Source organism: Zea mays, chromosome 8 (genome assembly GCF_902167145.1).
Source record: "Zea mays cultivar B73 chromosome 8, Zm-B73-REFERENCE-NAM-5.0, whole genome shotgun sequence".
In the NCBI taxonomy this organism is placed as follows: domain Eukaryota; kingdom Viridiplantae; phylum Streptophyta; class Magnoliopsida; order Poales; family Poaceae; genus Zea; species Zea mays.
Genome location: NC_050103.1, coordinates 70,216,410 through 70,234,793, shown reverse-complemented (window position 1 = coordinate 70,234,793; position 18,384 = coordinate 70,216,410).

The window sequence follows — 18,384 nt, the reverse complement described above, 5'->3', positions numbered from 1 at the left end:
ATTAGAACAGATTCGGACTCTACAGGCGCGAGTTCTTTTTTAGCTTGTGTATACTCATGAGTCCTGATCATATATAACTGACCTACAAGATCTCTTTAGGTATTTTAACCGGCCAAATGATCTTATGTCTTTCCTCTGAATTAATTCTACTTGAATTATCTTATTGCCACCTCTTCTTTTTATTAAAGACATGAGAGCCGCAGTATTTTGTTTATTATTTAAAAAAACAAAAACATCTGCTGAGTTGGAAAGCCGAATTTCTCTCACACGTGACCATTGATTTTATGCATTTCGGATTACAACAGTGTGAAATGTGCTCGATGTGAATTCTTTTAAATACCACAAAGTACATGCCGCTAGCTGCTGATAGGACTACTCCATTTATGTCAACTGTAATTTTAAGCCACTCACTCCAATACTGTCGGCGTCTCGAGATCGGGGGGTCCCTAAGGCCGACGAGTGAGTGTGTCGCGTGCCCCAGCCCAGATGGGTCGAGCGCGTGGGCGAGCGCGAAGCGGGGAAGCGAGGTGGCCGGAGACGGGCGTGAGAGAGGTGGAAATCCCGCGGCCTTCGTGTTCGTCCCGCGCCCAGGTCGGGTGCGCTTGCAGTAGGGGGTTACAAGCGTCCACGCGGGTGAGGGAAGCGAGCGGCCCCAAGAGAGCGCCTGCCCCGTCCTCGTCCCCGCGCGGCCAACCTTTTTTAAGAAGGCCCTGGTCCTTCCTTTTATAGGCGTAAGGAGAGGATCCAGGTGTACAATGGGGGTGTAGCAGAGTGCTACGTGTCTAGCGGGGGAGAGCTAGCGCCCTAAGTACATGCCAATGTGGCAGCCGGAGAGATCTTGGCACCCTGCTGGTGTGATGTCGTGGCTGTCGGAGGAGCAATGGAGCCTGGCGGAGGGACAGCTGTCGGAGCGGTTGAGTCCTTGCTGACGTCCCCCTGCTTCCGTAAGGGAGCTGAGAGCCGCCGTCGTCACAGGGCTAGCGGGGCGCCATCATTGCCTATCTGGCGGAGCTAGCCAGATGGGACACCGGTCTTGTTCTCTGTGGCCCGAGTCGGCTCGGGGTAGAGTGATGATGGCGCTTCCTGTGGACGTGGCGGGCCTGTGCCTTAGGTCAGGCGACGTGGAGGCTCCTCCGAAGCCGAGGTCGAGTCTGTCTTCCATGGCCGAGGCCGAGCCCGAGCTCCTGGGTCGGGCGAGGCGGAGGTTGTTCGGCAGAGGCCAGGGCGGAGTCCGAGCCCTGGGGTCGGGCGAAGCGGAGTTCGTCGTCTTCTGGGGCTGAGCCCGAGTCCGAGCCCTAGGTCGGGCGGAGCGGAGTTCGCCGTCTTCCGGGGCCTTAGCCCGTGTCCGAGCCCTGGGTCGGGCGGAGCGGAGTTCGCCGTCTTCCGGGGCCTTAGCCCAAGTCCAAGCCCTGGGTCGGGCGGAGCGGAGTTCGCCGTCTTCCGGGGCCTTAGCCCGTGTCCGAGCCCTGGGTCGGGCGGAGCGGAGTTCGCCGTCTTCCGGGGCCTTAGCCCGAGTCCAAGCCCTGGGTCGGGCGGAGCGGAGTTCGCCGTCTTCCGGGGCTAAGCCCGAGTCCGAGCCTTGGGTCGGGCGGGGCTTCCTATGGCGCCTTTGGCAAGGCCTGACTGCCTGTCAGTCTCACTCTGTCAAGTGGCACTGCAGTCGGAGTGGCGCAGGCGGCGCTGTCCTTCTGTCAGACCAGTCAGTGGAGCGGCGAAGTGACGGTGGTCACTTCGGCTCTGCCGGAGGGCGCGTGTCAGGATAAAGGTGTCAGGCCACCTTTGCGTTAAATGCTCCTGCGACTCGGTCGGTCGGCGCGGCGATTTAGTCAGGGCTGCTTCTTAGCGAAGGCAAGGCCTCGGGCGAGCCGGAGATGTGTCCACCGTTAAAATGGGGGGCCTCGGGCGAGACGGAAACCCCTCGGGGTCGGCTGCCCTTGCCCGAGGCTAGGCTCGGGCGAGGCGTGATCGAGTCGCTCGTATGGACTGATCCCTGACTTAATCGCACCCATCAGGCCTCTGCAGCTTTATGCTGATGGGGGTTACCAGCTGAGAATTAGGCGTCTTGAGGGTACCCCTAATTATGGTCCCCGACAGTAGCCCCCGAGCCTCGAAGGGAGTGTTAGCACTCGCTTGGAGGCTTTCGTCGCACTTTTTTGCAAGGGGACCAGCCTTTCTCGGTTGCATTTTGTTCCGGTGGGTGCGCGCGAGCGCACCCGCCGGGTGTAGCCCCCGAGGCCTCGGAGGAGTGGTTTCACTCCTTCGAGGTCTTAATGCCTTGTGTAATGCTTCGGTTGGTCTGGTTGTTCCCTCATGCGAGCAGGCCGTAGCCCGGGTGCACGGTCAGGGCCCAAGTTCTCGGGCTGGTATGTTGACGCTGTCAACGGTTTGGCCGGAGCCAGGTTTGCGAGAGCAGCCCCCGAGCCTCTGCACAGAGCGAGAGGGCGATCAGGGACAGACTCGGCTTTTTTACATACGCCCCTACGTCGCCTTTCCGCAAGGAGGAGGGGGGAGAGCGCCATGTTACCCTCGATGGGCACCAAACATGGTGTCTCCGGTGAGCTGCAAGCGGGTAATCCGAGTGGACGTCCGTGCCCCGTTTGTTGGGGGTCGGCTAGGGGCCCAGAGGCACGCCCAAAAGTACCTGCGGGTGATCTGCCGGACCCGGTCCCCTGGCGACGGGGTCTGAGGGCTCGATGCCTCCCTCCGATGGGATTCCGTTACAAGATCGTTCCCGCTGGTCTCGGAAATGTCCTAGGGTACCTCGGGAGCGCAGGCCGAGCCTTGGTTATGTATCGAACGTACCCCTGGTCATCCCTCGCTCGGCGTCTGAGGCGACTGTGAACCCTTCGGGGGCCAGCCTTCGAACCCCTGATTAGTAATGGGCGCGGAGCCCGAGTAGCCTGAGGCGGCCGTGGGACCCTTCGGGGGGCCGGCCTTCGAACCTCTGACCAGTAGTGGGTGTCGGGCCCACGCGATCTGAGGCGGATGTTGAACCCTTCGGGGGGCTAGCCTTCGAACCTCTGATCAGTAAGGAGGCTCGGAGCCTGGTTCCTTCACGGGGAAGGATCCCTTTCGGGGTATCCCCCTTTCCCGGTCCCTGTCGCAAGAGATAGAGAAAAGAGGAAAAAGGGAAAAGGATACGAAACCGAACGACGCGGCGTACCTTTTCCGGCGCGGTTGTTTCGGCGAAGGCGAAGCGTCGCCCGTTGCTCCTGCCAGAAGTGCCGCCTGTCCAGTCGCGGAGTTAATGCGACGGGGCGAGTAGTTGGCGGGGTTGCCGTTGCGCGTGCGCGAGCCGTTCGAGGAGCGGCTGTTTCGCTTCGCGTTTTTGAATCCTGCGTCCGGTCCGGGCGGAACGTTGGAACCGTCTTCGCCTTGGTCTTTATATACCCCGGAGAGGGTCCGGTGACGGTTCTTTGCTCCGCTTCCTGCCTGCCCCTTAGGTTTTCGCAACCCGAGAGATCTAGCCAGAGAAGAGAGAACCGCCCTTCCTGCCCTTCGCGCCGCCATCCCCTTTAGCTTGGTGATGGCTGAGCGGGTGACCATCATTCCGCCGCGTGATCCATGGCCCCTTTCCACGGTGATGGCGAGCGACCTGGAAGATCTGGTCGGCGAGGGTTTGGTCCGTCCCCTCACCGATAAGCAGCGACCGGAATGGATTCCTCCCGCGGGTGAAGCCGCTCCGTCCCCACCGCCGGGGTACATCGTGAGCTTTGTCTCCTTCCACGAGCGGGGATTCGGCGCGCCGGCGGGCCGCTTCATGCGGGCGATCCTGTACCACTATGGGGTGGAGTTGCATAACCTCACCCCCAACTCCATCTCGCAGGCCGCCATCTTCGTTGCGGTGTGTGAGGGGTACTTGGGGATCGCCCCCCATTGGGATTTGTGGACCCATTTCTTTTGCGCGGAGCTTTTCGCCTCGCCGACGGGGGAGAGGAAAGTCCGTGCAGCGGTGTGGGCCGACGGCTGTACCCTTCTGCTGAGGCAGTCGCGGGCGTCGCTGTATATTCCCGCCATCCTTGCGTCCTCGAACAAGGGGTGGCAGCGCCGGTGGTTCTACCTCCGGAACGACAGCGAGTTGCTCCCGCCGTTCTCCCAGCGAGTAATCTCCGCTGCCACCGACGCCTGGCGCCACGGGACCCCGCACGAGAGGCAGAAGAACCTCGAGCCACTCCTCCAGGCCTTGGAGGCGTTGCGGGAAGGGGGACTCACCGCTGCGGGAGTGATTGCCGCCATCCACCGTCGGAGGGTGCTTCCCTTGGCGGAGCGGCGGCTGTCGCTTTGGGAGATGACCCCGGAGGCCGACTGGGAGGGCTCGCGGATGTCCCCTGATCCTCTTCCCTTCGACGCCCTCCAATGGCGGGTGTCGGCTGCGATGGGGAAGCCGGACTCCCACGCCTTCTCCTAGCTTCGGATGCGCCCCGACCAGGGGTGCGTGACTCTGGTGAGTGTTCGCTCCTTCCTTCTTCATACATCGGGTTGCTCCTGGCTCTTACGATTGGGTTTCTTCCCCCCCTTCTTTAGGAGGTGGGGTGGCACAAGCCCTCCCTGCCACGGGTCCCGGAGGACGCGGTGGACCGAGCAGCGCGGCGGGTCGCCGCGGAGGAGAAGAAGAAGAAGAAGGACGCGGAGAAGACCCGGGCCCGCGAGCGGAGGCGGGCTCGGGACGCCTTGGAGAAACGCCGTCGCCAGCAGGAGAGGGAAGGACTCCCAAGGGAGCCGTCGCCGGAGACACCCGACGACGATGATGACGACGATGATGAGGAGGAGGACGACATGGCCGCTCGTCTCAGCCTCAGCCCCAGCCTGGGGTGTGGCCAGGAGCCGTCGAGCCAGCCCCCGAGCGGGCCGATACCGTCAGTCCCCGGAGTTGGGGCGTCGGGGTCCCGGCCCGAGGCACGGGGACGACCCGAAAGGTCACCTGACCCCTCGGCTGGAGGAGCTGAGGTGGCTGCGGAGGGCCAGGTCAGGGCGTCTGCTCCCCAGGGGCCGCCGCTCGTACCGGCAGCGCATGGGGGTGACCCTCGAGTCATCGCGACCGTGCCCGGGCCATCTGCTCCCCGGGCGTCCAAAGCAAAGGTGGCGCCGAAGTTGCCGGCGAGGCGGACCTCGGCAGCTGTTTCGGGAGCCGGGATCCAAGAAACCTCCCCCCAGGCGCGGTGGATCATGGCCCGAAGTGGGTAAGCACCTCGGAATGTCTTCGTCTTGGCTTCCTATTCATAGGTCTCGGCCGTGATTTTTCTTTTCTCCTCAGTAAGCGAAGCCATGGGCTGACCGACCTGGCACCCCGGAAGGCACTTAAGAAGACGCCGGCTTGTGCGGCCAGCGCCGCTTCGGGCCTTGCCGTTCAACCGACCCTCTCGCACGGCATTCCACCTCAGGGGGCTCAGACGGCGCCGGTCGCCGTGGAGCAGGTTCCCGAGGCCGGCTCCTCTGCCGAGGCGGCCATTGCGATAGGAGAGGCGGCTGACGCCGACGTGGTCCTAAGCCCACCGGTGGTGCCGGCCATGTCGGTGCCTGTCGCTACCGAAGTCGCCGCCGTCCTGGTTGAGGAGCGTCCGGTGGCTGTCGACGCCGAGTTGGTTGATGTGTCGGCGCCTGGTGCCTCGGAAGAGGCGGGTGGGGAGGCTCGATTCGTCCTGCCGGGCGACGGCCTCGTCACTGTGCGGCGGAGCCCCGAGGTCCAGCGCCAGTTGCTCTGGTTCCGGACCCGTGAGGCCTCGGACCCCGTCTTTGTTCTCGATGATGAACGGGAGGACCAGTCCTGGGACGAGCTCCGCGAGCGTGCCGAAGCAACGGTGGGGTCGCTCCGGTCGTTGCTGGAGGCTTTCTGCGGGGACGTCCCCAAGCTCCTCCAGGTAACGGTTTCGGGCATACCTTTGTTTTTCTTCTGTGACCGAGGCGTTTTTCGTGACGCCCCGCTTCCTTCCCTCAGGATCTGTCGGGTCGGAGCGCCGCCAAGTCGTCGTTCATCCGCCGCGAAGTCGATGTCTGGGGCTCGCTGCGGTCCCTGAGGACCTCGCTTGCCAGGGCCACTGCGCGCCTTTCCCAGCAGGGTGCCGAGGTAGCGGACCTCCAGTTGCTCTGCGCTGACCTGAGAGCTGAGGCGGCAACGGCGCGCATGGAGGCGACCGCGGCGCGCGCAGAGGTGCAACGGCAGCGGTCGGAGCTCGTCCAGGTCGTCGAGGAGCGGGACCGATCTCGGGGCCGGGCTGCCGAGGCCGAAAGCCGGGCTGACGCCCTCGCGGCCGACTTAGCCGCGGCCCAGGCCGCGACCTCGGAGCAGCGCGCCCTGGCCGGGGGTAAGCCTTGACCATCCTTGGTTCTTGCTCTTGTTTGTTTCCTCTGCTTGTGTTTGAGGTTTTTCTTCTGGTTGTTCGCAGAGCTCGAGTCCGCCCTCGAGGAGTCCGCCAAGGCGCTTGCCGGGGCGGCCGAGCAGAGGGAAGCCGACTTCACGGCCATGTCCGAAGCCATATCGGACGTTTATCGGGCCCTTGGCTCCGGCGACGTCCCCTCAGGAAGCTCCCCTCAAAGCCGCCTTCAAGCCTTGGGCGATCACGCGCGCGGCAGGCTCCGCGAGGCGCTACACCACGGCGTCAGGCGGGCCTTCGCCGTGCTCGCTTCCCACTACGTCGTGGACCTGGAGCGGGTTAGCGAGGGGTATTGTCTTCCTGATGAAGACGAAGCTGCCCTGGCGGAAATCCAGCGACTCGACGCGGTCGCCGCGGGTCCGAGCGCAGTGCTGGCGACCACCTTTGAGGCGGAAATCCTCCCCCCTGCGCCGTCGCCGGAAGCCGAGATGGACCTCACCGAAGGCGGAGACGGAGCTGAAGGCGCGGCTCCTTCCCAAGGCGACGCCTAACTCTTGTTGGACCAGTTTCTGTTGGATGTGCGCGCGTCCTCCTGTGGCCGTCGAGGCCTGAACACTTTGCTTCTTTTGCATGGAGTCGTACTCTTCCTTTTATTTTGCGTATCCGACTTTGTTCGTCAATAACAGGGTGGCTTCCCGAGCAGGGGTCATTTTTCGTGGCGGGTGACGAGTGAGGGTGTCCTTAACCCGGAGGTATAGGAATCCCTCGGCCCAGTCAGCCTTGCCACTTACATGCACCCACGTTTGCTCCTTGGGGCCCTGCTTCTGATATAGCCGGGAGAACGCAAAAAAGCCTTTTTTGATCGAAAATTTTGGACGCGGAGAGGTACACCCAGTCTTGACGCAGGGAGGTTCCCCCTTTTTAGCCCCCGAGGGAGGGTCGGCCTCTGCCGAGGCGAGGTCGGCCCTTCCTTGATGACTGAGACTTGCGCGGGAGCGAGGTGTACGAACAGCTTGAAAACGTCTTAAGGGTAGACGCGACGTAGCTGTCGGACGTTCCGAGCGTTGCTGTAGACCTCGCCTTGACCGCCGGCCAACTTGTGCGTTCCGGGCTCCAGAACGTCGACGATGACAAGCGGCCTTTCCCGGGGGTGTGCGCAGCCCCCGGGTGTCATCCGCGCAGAGGCCATTTGACGGGTCGGGCTCCTGCCGGAATATCCGGCGAGTGCTCGGCGACATCCCTTGGTAAGCCGGGCATGCCCGAGGGACTCCTCGCGAAAACGTCGGCGTTCGCGCGGAGAAAGTTGCTGAGCACTGCTTCTTACTTGGGGTCGAGCTCGGAACCGATCCGGATCTGCTTGGAGGTGTCGCCACCGGGGTCGAGAGGGACGGCCTTAACCGTCTCCGCTGGCTCAAAGTTGCTGGTATGTCGCTTCACGTCCGGCACCTCTTTGGAGAGGTTCTCCAGGTCGGCGATGAGGGCCTCGGACTCGGCGAGGGCCTCGGCGTACTCCACGCACTCCACGTCGCATTCGAACGCGTGATGACCCCGTTGGGGCCCGGCATCTTGAGCTTCAGGTAGGTGTAGTTGGGGACGGCCATGAACTTCGCGTAGCATGGCCTCCCCAGCACCGCGTGGTAGGTTCCTCGGAACCCGACCACCTCGAACGTCAAAATCTCCCTTCGGAAGTTGGAGGGCGTTCTGAAGCAGACGGGAAGGTCGAGCCGTCCGAGGGGCTGGACGCGCTTCCCAGGAATGATCCCGTGGAAGGGCGCAGCGCCTGCTCGGACGGAGGACAGATCGACGCGCAGGAGCCTGAGGGTCTTGGCGTAGATGATGTTGAGGCAGCTGCCCCCATCCATCAGGACCTTGGTGAGCCTGACGTCGCCGACGATGGGGTCGACGACGAGCGGGTATTTCCCCGGGCTCGGCACGTGATCGGGGTGGTCAGCTTGGTCGAAGGTGATGGGCTTGTCGGACCAGTCCAGGTAGACTGGCGCCGCCACCTTCACCGAGCAGACCTCCCGGCGCTCTTGCTTGCGATGCCAAGCCGAGGCATTCGCCGCATGCCCTCCGTAGATCATGAAGCAGTCGCGGACCTCAGGGAACTCTCCTGCTTGGTGGTCTTCCCTTTTGTCGTCGTCGCGGGCCCTGCCACCCTCTGCACGTGGCCCGGCCTTGTGGAAGTGGCGCCGAAGCGTGACGCACTCCTCGAGGGTGTGCTTGACGGGCCCCTGATGGTAGGGGCACGGCTCCTTGAGCATCTTGTCGAAGAGGTTAGCACCTCCGGGGGGCTTCCGAGGGTTCTTGTACTCGGCGGCGGCGACAAGGTCTGCGTCGGCGGCGTCGCGTTTCGCTTGCGACTTCTTCTTGCCTTTCTTTTTGGCGCCGCGCGGAGTAGACGCCTCGGGGGCCTCTTCCGACGGGCGGCCCTGGGGCTGCTTGTCCTTTCGGAAGATGGCCTCGACCGCCTCCTGGCCAGAGGCGAACTTGGTGGCGATGTCCATCAGCTCGCTCGCCCTAGTGGGGGTCTTGCGACCCAACTTGCTCACCAGGTCGCGGCAGGTGGTGCCGGCAAGGAACGCGCCGATGACATCTGAGTCGGTGATGTTGGGCAGCTCGGTGCGCTGCTTCGAGAATCGCCGGATGTAGTCCCGAAGAGACTCTCCCGGCTGTTGCCGGCAGCTCCGGAGGTCCCAGGAATTCCCGGGGCGCACGTACGTGCCCTGGAAATTGCCGGCGAAGGCTTGGACCAAATCATCCCAGTTGGAGATCTGCCCCGGAGGCAGGTGCTCCAACCAGGCGCGAGCAGTGTCGGAGAGGAACAGGGGGAGGTTGCGGATGATGAGGTTGTCGTCGTCCGTTCCACCCAGTTGGCAGGCCAGGCGGTAGTCTGCGAGCCACAGTTCCGGTCTCGTTTCCCCCGAGTACTTCGTAATAGTAGTCGGGGGTCGGAACCGGGCCGGGAACGGCGCCCGTCGGATGGCCCGACTGAAGGCCTGCGGACCGGGTGGTTCGGGCGAGGGACTCCGATCCTCCCCGCTGTCGTAGCGTCCCCCACGCCTGGGGTGGTAGCCTCGGCGCACCCTTTCATCGAGGTGAGCCCGACGGTCGCGACGATGGTGCTCGTTGCCGAGGTGGCTCGGGGCCGCAGGCGCGGTGTTGCGCGTGCGCCCGGTGTAGACCGAGGCTTCCCGCATGAATCGGGAAGTCGCGACATGAGGTTCCGAGGGGTATCCCTGCCTTCGGGAGGCAGAGCTCTCGGCCCATCGGGCCGCAGCGCCTTCCAGAAGATTCTTGAGCTCTCCCTGGATTCGCCGACCCTCGGTGGTTGATGGCTCCGGCATCGCGTGGAGGAGCATCGCCGCGGCCGCCAGGTTCTGACCGACCTCGCTGGATGCGGGTGGCGGCCTGACCCTGACGTCGTTGGCGACGCGGTGCTGGAAACCCTCGGGCAGGTGACGTATTTCTCCGGCCGGGGGCTGGCCCGCCCATACCTGCCCGACGTCCCGGCGGATCGACTCGAGCGCTCCTGCTCCCTCGTCGAGCCTGGCCTGCGCCCCATGGACTTGTTCGAGCTGTAGGTCGTGACCCCCCGTCAGAACGGGGACCACAGCTAGCTCCCGCGGGATGTCGGCGCGAGGCACTGGCCTAGGGAGATCACCGTCCTCCGGCATGCCGAGGTGGTTGCCTTTGTAGGGATCCCCTAGCTCGACGTGGAAACATTCGCGGCTCGGGCCGCAGTCCTCGTCGTCAAGGCTGCGGCTACCGTCGGAACAGTCGGAGAGGCAGTAGTCCCATGCGGTCATAAAGTCCCGCATGGCACTATGGTTGCCAAACCCAGAGAAATCCCGACAGATGATGGGATCGTCATCTTCCTCGGACCCAGAGGGTCCGTAGGTCGAGACGTCCGTCAATCGGTCCCAAGGCGGTCGCATACGAAACCCCAGCGGGGTTGCACTCGCCTCAATGAGAGCGCCCGCCAAAGCGAGGTCGCTAGGCGGGTTGAGGCCGAGTCGAAATGACGTAGGATGGGAATCAGTCAGTACCTTTTGATCGATGAGGAGCGACATAGTCACGTCGGGGACTGATTGCGCCGTCGTCTTAGGTACGAGGGCGACGTCCTGCAGGCCCTCCGCGAGCGCGCTGGCGTCGTCCACTTGCTCGGGATTGGCGTGTCGCGGGGGGACGGCTCTCGCCTTCGTCTCAGACGCGAAGTCGACGCCCGACGCGCCCCCCGTTGGGGCGCTGGGGACGTCGATTCGCTCGACAGCCGACGAAGTGCTGCCTCCCGCTCGGCCTTGGTTGCCCCGCCTCCTCCTCCGTTGGCGGGGGAGAGGACGGGGCGAGCTCGAATGTCGTTCTTCCACCATGCGGGGAAGATGTCGTCGATTCCGCCGCCGGCGGGCGGGTTGTCGGCCGCCATTGTCGTCGTCGCGCGGCGGTGGAAGGAGTATCATGTCGTAGCTGAAAGGGAATTAGGCTTACACCTAGTTCCTATATTATTTTGGTGGTTGAATTGCCCAACACAAATCTTTGGACTAACTAGTTTGCCCAAGTGTATAGATTATACAGGTGTAAAAGGTTCACACTCAGCAAATAAAAAGACCAAGTTTTGGATTCAACAAAGGAGCAAAGGGGCAACCGAAGGCACCCCTGGTCTGGTGCACCGGACTGTCCGGTGTGCCACCGGACATGTCCGGTGCACCAGGGGGACGCAGACTCAAACTCGCCACCTTCGGGAATTTCCAGAGGCGACTCGGCTATAATTCACCGGACTGTCCGGTGTACACCGGACAGTGTCCGGTGCGCCAAGGGAGGTCGGCCTCAGGAACTCGCCAGCTTCGGGAAACTCCAACGGCTAGTCCACTATAATTCACCGGACTGTCCGGTGTGCACCGGACTGTCTGGTGCGTCTCCAGGAGCAACGGCTATGTCCGCGCCAACGGCTCTCTGCGGTGCAATAAATGCGTGCGCAGCGCGCGCAGATGTCAGGCACGCCCATGCTGGCACACCGGACATCAAACAGTACCTGTCCGGTGTGCACCGGACACCCGGGCGGGCCCACAAGTCAGAAGCTCCAACGGTCGGAATCCAACGGCAGTGATGACGTGGCAGGGGGCACCGGACTGTCCGGTGTGCACCGGACTGTCCGGTGCGCCATCGAACAGACAGCCTCCCAACGGCCACTTTTGGTGGTTGGGGCTATAAATACCCCAACCACCCCACCATTCATTGCATCCAAGTTTTCCCACTTCTCAACCACTTACAAGAGCTAGGCATTCAATTCTAGACACATTCAAAGAGATCAAATCCTCTCAAATTCCACACAAACCCTAGTGACTAGTGAGAGTGATTTGTCGTGTTCATTTGAAGCTCTTGCGCTTGGATTGCTTCTTTTCTTTCTCACTTGTTCTTGTGATCAAAACTCCATTGTAATCAAGGCAAGAGGCACCAATTGTGTGGTGGCCCTTGCGGGGAAGTTTTGTTCCCGGCTTTGATTTGAGAAGAGAAGCTCACTCGGTCCGTGGGACCGTTTGAGAGAGGGAAGGGTTGAAAGAGACCCGGCCTTTGTGGCCTCCTCAACGGGGAGTAGGTTTGAGAGAACCGAACCTCGGTAAAACAAATCCGTGTGTCACACTTCATTATTTGCTCGCGATTTGTTTTGCGCCCTCTCTCGCGGACTCGTTTATATTTCTAACGCTACTTTCAATTGGTATCAAAGCCCGGTGCTTCATTAGAGCCTAACCGTTCGAAGTGATGTCGGGAGATCACGCCAAGAAGGAGATGGAGACCGGCGAAAAGCCCACTACAAGCCACGGGAGCACTTCATCGGAAGAGTCCCGCACCAAGAGGAAGGAGAAGAAAAAGAACTCCTCCAAACGGAAGGAGAAAAAGTCTTCCTCTTCTCACCACAAAGAGAAGAAGGAAGAATCTTCTTCCCACAAGCCGCATCGGAAAGGCGACAAGCACAAAAGGATGAGGAAAGTGGTCTACTACGAGACCGACACTTCATCAACATCGACCTCCGACTCCGATGCGCCCTCCGTCACTTCTAAGCGCCAAGAGCGCAAGAAGTATAGTAAGATCCCCCTACACTACGCTCGCATTTCCAAACATACACCTTTACTTTCCGTCCCATTAGGCAAACCACCAACTTTTGATGGTGAAGATTACGCTAGGTGGAGCGATTTAATGCGATTTCATCTAACCTCGCTCCACAAAAGTATATGGGATGTTGTTGAGTTTGGTGCACAGGTACCGTCAGTAGGGGATGAGGACTATGATGAGGATGAGGTGGCCCAAATCGAGCACTTCAACTCTCAAGCAACAACAATACTCCTCGCCTCTTTAAGTAGAGAGGAGTATAACAAAGTACAAGGGTTGAAGAGCGCCAAGGAGATTTGGGATGTGCTCAAAACCACGCACGAGGGAGACGAGCTCACCAAGATCACCAAGAGGGAAACGATCGAGGGGGAGCTCGGTCGGTTCCGGCTTCGCAAAGGGGAGGAGCCACAACACATGTACAACCGGCTCAAGACCTTGGTGAATCAAGTGCGCAACCTCGGGAGCGTAAAGTGGGATGACCACGAGATGGTTAAGGTTATTCTAAGATCTCTTATTTTTCTTAACCCTACTCAAGTTCAATTAATCCGTGGTAATCCTAGATATACTAAAATGACCCCCGAGGAAGTTATCGGGAATTTTGTGAGTTTTGAGTGCATGATCGAAGGCTCGAGGAAGATCAACGAGCTTGATGATGCCACCACATCCGAAGCTCAACCCGTTGCATTCAAGGCAACAGAGGAGAAGGAGGAGTCTACACCAAGTCGACAACCAATAGACGCCTCCAAGCTCGACAATGAGGAAATGGCGCTCGTCATCAAGAGCTTCCGCCAAATCCTCAAGCAAAGGAGGGGGAAGGATTACAAGTCCCGCTCCAAGAAGGTTTGCTACAAGTGTGGTAAGCCCGGTCATTTTATTGCTAAATGTCCTATATCTAGTGACAGTGACCGAGGTGACGACAAGAAGGGGAGGCGAAAGGAGAAGAAGAGGTACTACAAGAAGAAGGGCGGTGATGCCCATGTTTGTCGGGAGTGGGACTCCGACGAAAGCTCAAGCGACTCCTCCGACGACGAGGACGCCGCCAACATCGCCGTCACCAAGGGACTTCTCTTCCCCAACGTCGGCCACAAGTGCCTCATGGCAAAGGACGACAAAAAGAAGAAGGTTAAATCCAACTCCTCCACTAAATATGAGTCTTCCAGTGATGATAATGCTAGTGGTGAGGAAGATAACTTGCGTACTCTTTTTGCCAACCTTAACATGGAACAAAAGGAGAAATTAAATGAACTAATTAGTGCCATCCATGAGAAGGATGATCTCTTGGACTCCCAAGAGGACTTCCTAATCAAGGAAAATAAAAAACATGTTAAGGTTAAAAATGCTTACGCTTTACAAGTTGAAAAATGTGAAAAATTGTCTAGTGAGCTAAGCACTTGCCGTGAGATGATTGACAACCTTAGAAATGAAAATGCTAGTTTAAATGCTAAGGTTGATTCTCATGTTTGTAATGTTTCAATTCCCAATCCTAGGGATAATAATGATGATTTGGTTGCTAGGATTGAAGAATTAAACATTTCTCTTGCTAGCCTTAGATTAGAGAATGAAAATTTGATTGCTAAGGCTAAAGATTTTGATGTTTGCAAAGTTACAATTGCCGATCTTAGAGATAAGAATGATATACTTCGTGCTAAGATTGTTGAACTCAATTCTTGCAAACCATCCACATCTACCATTGAGCATGTCACTATTTGCACTAGATGTAGAAATGTTGATATTGATGCTATTCATGATCATATGGCTTTAATTAAACAACAAAATGATCATATAGCAAAACTAGATGCTAAAATTGCCGAGCACAACTTAGAAAATGAGAAATTTAAATTTGCTCGTAGCATGCTTTATAATGGGAGACGCCCTGGCATTAAGGATGGCATTGGCTACCAAAGGGGAGACAATGTCAAACTTAGTGCCCCTCCTAAAAGATTGTCAAATTTTGTTAAGGGCAAGGCTCCCATGCCTCAGGATAACGAGGGTTACATTTTGTATCCTGCCGGTTATCCCGAGAGCAAAATTAGGAGAATTCACTCTAGGAAGTCTCACTCTGGCCCTAATCATGCTTTCATGTATAAGGGTGAGACATCTAGCTCTAGGCAACCAACCCGTGCTAAGTTGCCTAATAAGAAAACTCCTAATGCATCAAATGAACATAGTCTTTCATTTAAAACTTTTGATGCATCTTATGTGCTTACTAACAAATCCGGCAAGGTAGTTGCCAAGTTTGTTGGGGGCAAACACAAGGGGTCAAAGACTTGTGTTTGGGTACCCAAAGTTCTTGTTTCTAATGCCAAAGGACCCAAAACAGTTTGGGTACCTAAAGTCAAGAACTAAATTTGTTTTGTAGGTTTATGCATCCGGGGGCTCAAGTTGGATACTCGACAGCGGGTGCACAAACCACATGACCGGGGAGAAAAGGATGTTCTCCTCATATGAGAAAAACCAAGATCCCCAACGAGCTATCACATTCGGGGATGGAAATCAAGGTTTGGTCAAAGGACTTGGTAAAATTGCTATATCTCCTGACCATTCTATTTCCAATGTTTTTCTTGTTGATTCTTTAGACTACAACTTGCTTTCCGTATCCCAATTATGTCAAATGGGCTACAACTGTCTATTCTCTGATGTAGGTGTCACTGTCTTTAGAAGAAGTGATGATTCAATAGCATTTAAGGGAGTGTTAGAGGGTCAGCTATACTTGGTAGATTTTGATAGAGCTGAACTCGACACTTGCTTAATTGCTAAGACTAACATGGGTTGGCTCTGGCACCGCCGACTAGCCCATGTTGGAATGAAGAATCTTCACAAGCTTCTAAAGGGAGAACACATTTTAGGATTAACAAATGTTCATTTTGAGAAAGACAGGGTTTGTAGCGCATGCCAGGCGGGAAAGCAAGTTGGAATTCATCATCCACACAAGAACATCATGACGACCGACAGGGTGCTTGAGCTACTCCACATGGATCTATTCGGTCCGATTGCTTACATAAGCATCGGCGGGAGTAAGTATTGTCTTGTAATAGTGGATGATTATTCTCGCTTCACTTGGGTATTCTTTTTACAGGAAAAATCTCAAACCCAAGAGACCTTAAAGGGATTCTTAAGACGAGCTCAAAATGAGTTCGGCTTAAGGATCAAGAAAATAAGAAGCGACAACGGGACGGAGTTCAAGAACTCTCAAATTGAAAGTTTTCTTGAGGAAGAGGGCATCAAGCATGAGTTCTCTTCTCCCTACACTCCACAACAAAATGGTGTAGTGGAGAGAAAGAATCGAACTCTATTGGACATGGCAAGAACCATGCTTGATGAGTACAAGACTTCGGACCGGTTTTGGGCCGAAGCGGTCAACACCGCCTGCTACACCATCAACCGGTTATATCTCCACCGAATCCTCAGAAAGACATCCTATGAACTCCTAACCGGTAAAAAGCCCAACATTTCATATTTTAGAGTTTTTGGTAGCAAATGCTTTATTCTTGTTAAGAGAGGTAGAAAATCTAAATTTGCACCTAAAACTGTAGAAGGCTTTTTACTAGGATATGACTCAAACACAAAGGCATATAGAGTCTTTAACAAGTCCTCAGGACTTGTTGAAGTTTCTTGTGACGTTGTGTTTGACGAAACTAACGGCTCTCAAGTAGAGCAAGTTGATCTTGATGAGATAGGTGAAGAACAGGCTCCATGCATAGCGCTAAGGAACATGTCCATTGGGGATGTGTGTCCTAAGGAATCCGAAGAGCCTCCACATGCACAAGATCAACCATCCTCCTCCACGCAAGCATCTCCACCAACTCAAAATGAGGAAGAGGCTCAAGTTGATGAAGTAGAAGATCAAGCAAATGAGCCACCTCAAAATGATGGCAATAATCAAGGGGGAGATGCAAATGATCAAGACAAGGAGGATGAAGAGCAAAGGCCGCCACACCCAAGAGTCCACCAAGCAATCCAACGAGATCACCCCGTCGACACCATCCTCGGCGACATTCATAAGGGGGTAACTACTAGATCTCGGGTTGCTCATTTTTGTGAACATTACTCTTTTGTTTCCTCTATTGAGCCACACAGGGTAGAGGAAGCTCTCCAAGATTCGGATTGGGTGGTGGCGATGCAAGAGGAGCTCAACAACTTCACTAGAAATGAGGTATGGCATTTAGTTCAACGTCCTAACCAAAATGTTGTAGGAACCAAATGGGTCTTCCACAACAAACAAGATGAGCATGGTGTGGTGACAAGGAACAAAGCTCGACTTGTGGCCAAGGGATACTCCCAAGTCGAAGGTTTGGATTTCGGTGAAACCTATGCACCCGTAGCTAGGCTTGAATCAATTCGTATATTATTGGCCTATGCTACTTACCATGGCTTTAAGCTTTATCAAATGGACGTGAAAAGTGCCTTCCTCAATGGACCAATCAAGGAAGAGGTCTATGTTGAGCAACCTCCCGGCTTCGAAGACAGTGAGTATCCTAACCATGTCTATAGGCTCTCTAAGGCGCTTTATGGGCTCAAGCAAGCCCCAAGAGCATGGTATGAATGCCTTAGAGATTTCCTTATTGCTAATGGCTTCAAAGTCGGAAAAGCCGATCCTACACTCTTTACTAAAACTCTTGAAAATGACTTGTTTGTATGCCAAATTTATGTTGATGATATTATATTTGGGTCTACTAACGAGTCTACATGTGAAGAGTTTAGTAGGATTATGACACAGAAATTCGAGATGTCTATGATGGGGGAGTTGAAGTATTTCTTAGGATTCCAAGTAAAGCAACTCCAAGAGGGCACCTTCATTAGCCAAACTAAGTACACTCAAGACATCCTAAGCAAGTTTGGAATGAAGGATGCCAAGCCCATCAAGACACCCATGGGAACCAATGGGCATCTCGACCTCGACACGGGAGGTAAGTCCGTGGATCAAAAGGTATACCGGTCGATGATTGGTTCATTGCTTTATTTATGTGCATCTCGACCGGACATTATGCTTTCCGTTTGCATGTGTGCAAGATTCCAATCCGACCCTAAGGAATCCCACCTTACGGCCGTAAAACGAATCTTGAGATATTTGGCTTATACACCTAAGTTTGGGCTTTGGTACCCTCGGGGATCCACATTTGATTTAATTGGTTATTCGGATGCCGACTGGGCGGGGTGTAAGATTAATAGGAAGAGCACATCGGGGACTTGCCAGTTCTTGGGAAGATCCTTGGTGTCTTGGGCTTCAAAGAAGCAAAATTCGGTCGCTCTTTCCACCGCCGAAGCCGAGTACATTGCCGCAGGACATTGTTACGCGCAATTGCTATGGATGAGGCAAACCCTGCGGGACTACGGTTACAAATTAACCAAAGTTCCTTTGCTATGTGATAATGAGAGTGCAATCAAAATGGCCGACAATCCTGTCGAGCATAGCCGCACTAAACACATAGCCATTCGGTATCATTTTCTTAGGGATCACCAACAAAAGGGAGATATCGAGATTTCTTACATTAATACTAAAGATCAATTAGCCGATATCTTTACCAAGCCACTTGATGAACAATCTTTTACCAGACTTAGGCATGAGCTCAATATTCTTGATTCTAGAAATTTCTTTTGCTAGCTTGCACACATAGCTCATAAATGTACCATTGATCATGTCTCTTTCATATGCTATGACTAATGTGTTTTTCAAGTCTATTTTAAACCAAGTCATAGGTGTATTGAAAGGGAAATTGGAGTCTTCGGCAAAGACAAAGGCTTCCACTCCGTAACTCATCCCTCGCCGTCGCTCCAAGCCACTCTCCATTTTTGGGGGAGCAAGCAAAAGGACTTCATCTTTGGTATAATCTTAACTCATTTGTTTATGACCAAAGGGGAAGAAATTATTTCATGGGCTCTAATGATTCCGTTTTTGGCGATTCATGCCAAAGGGGGAGAAAGTATGAGCCCAAAGCAAAAGGACCGCACCACCACCAATTTCAAA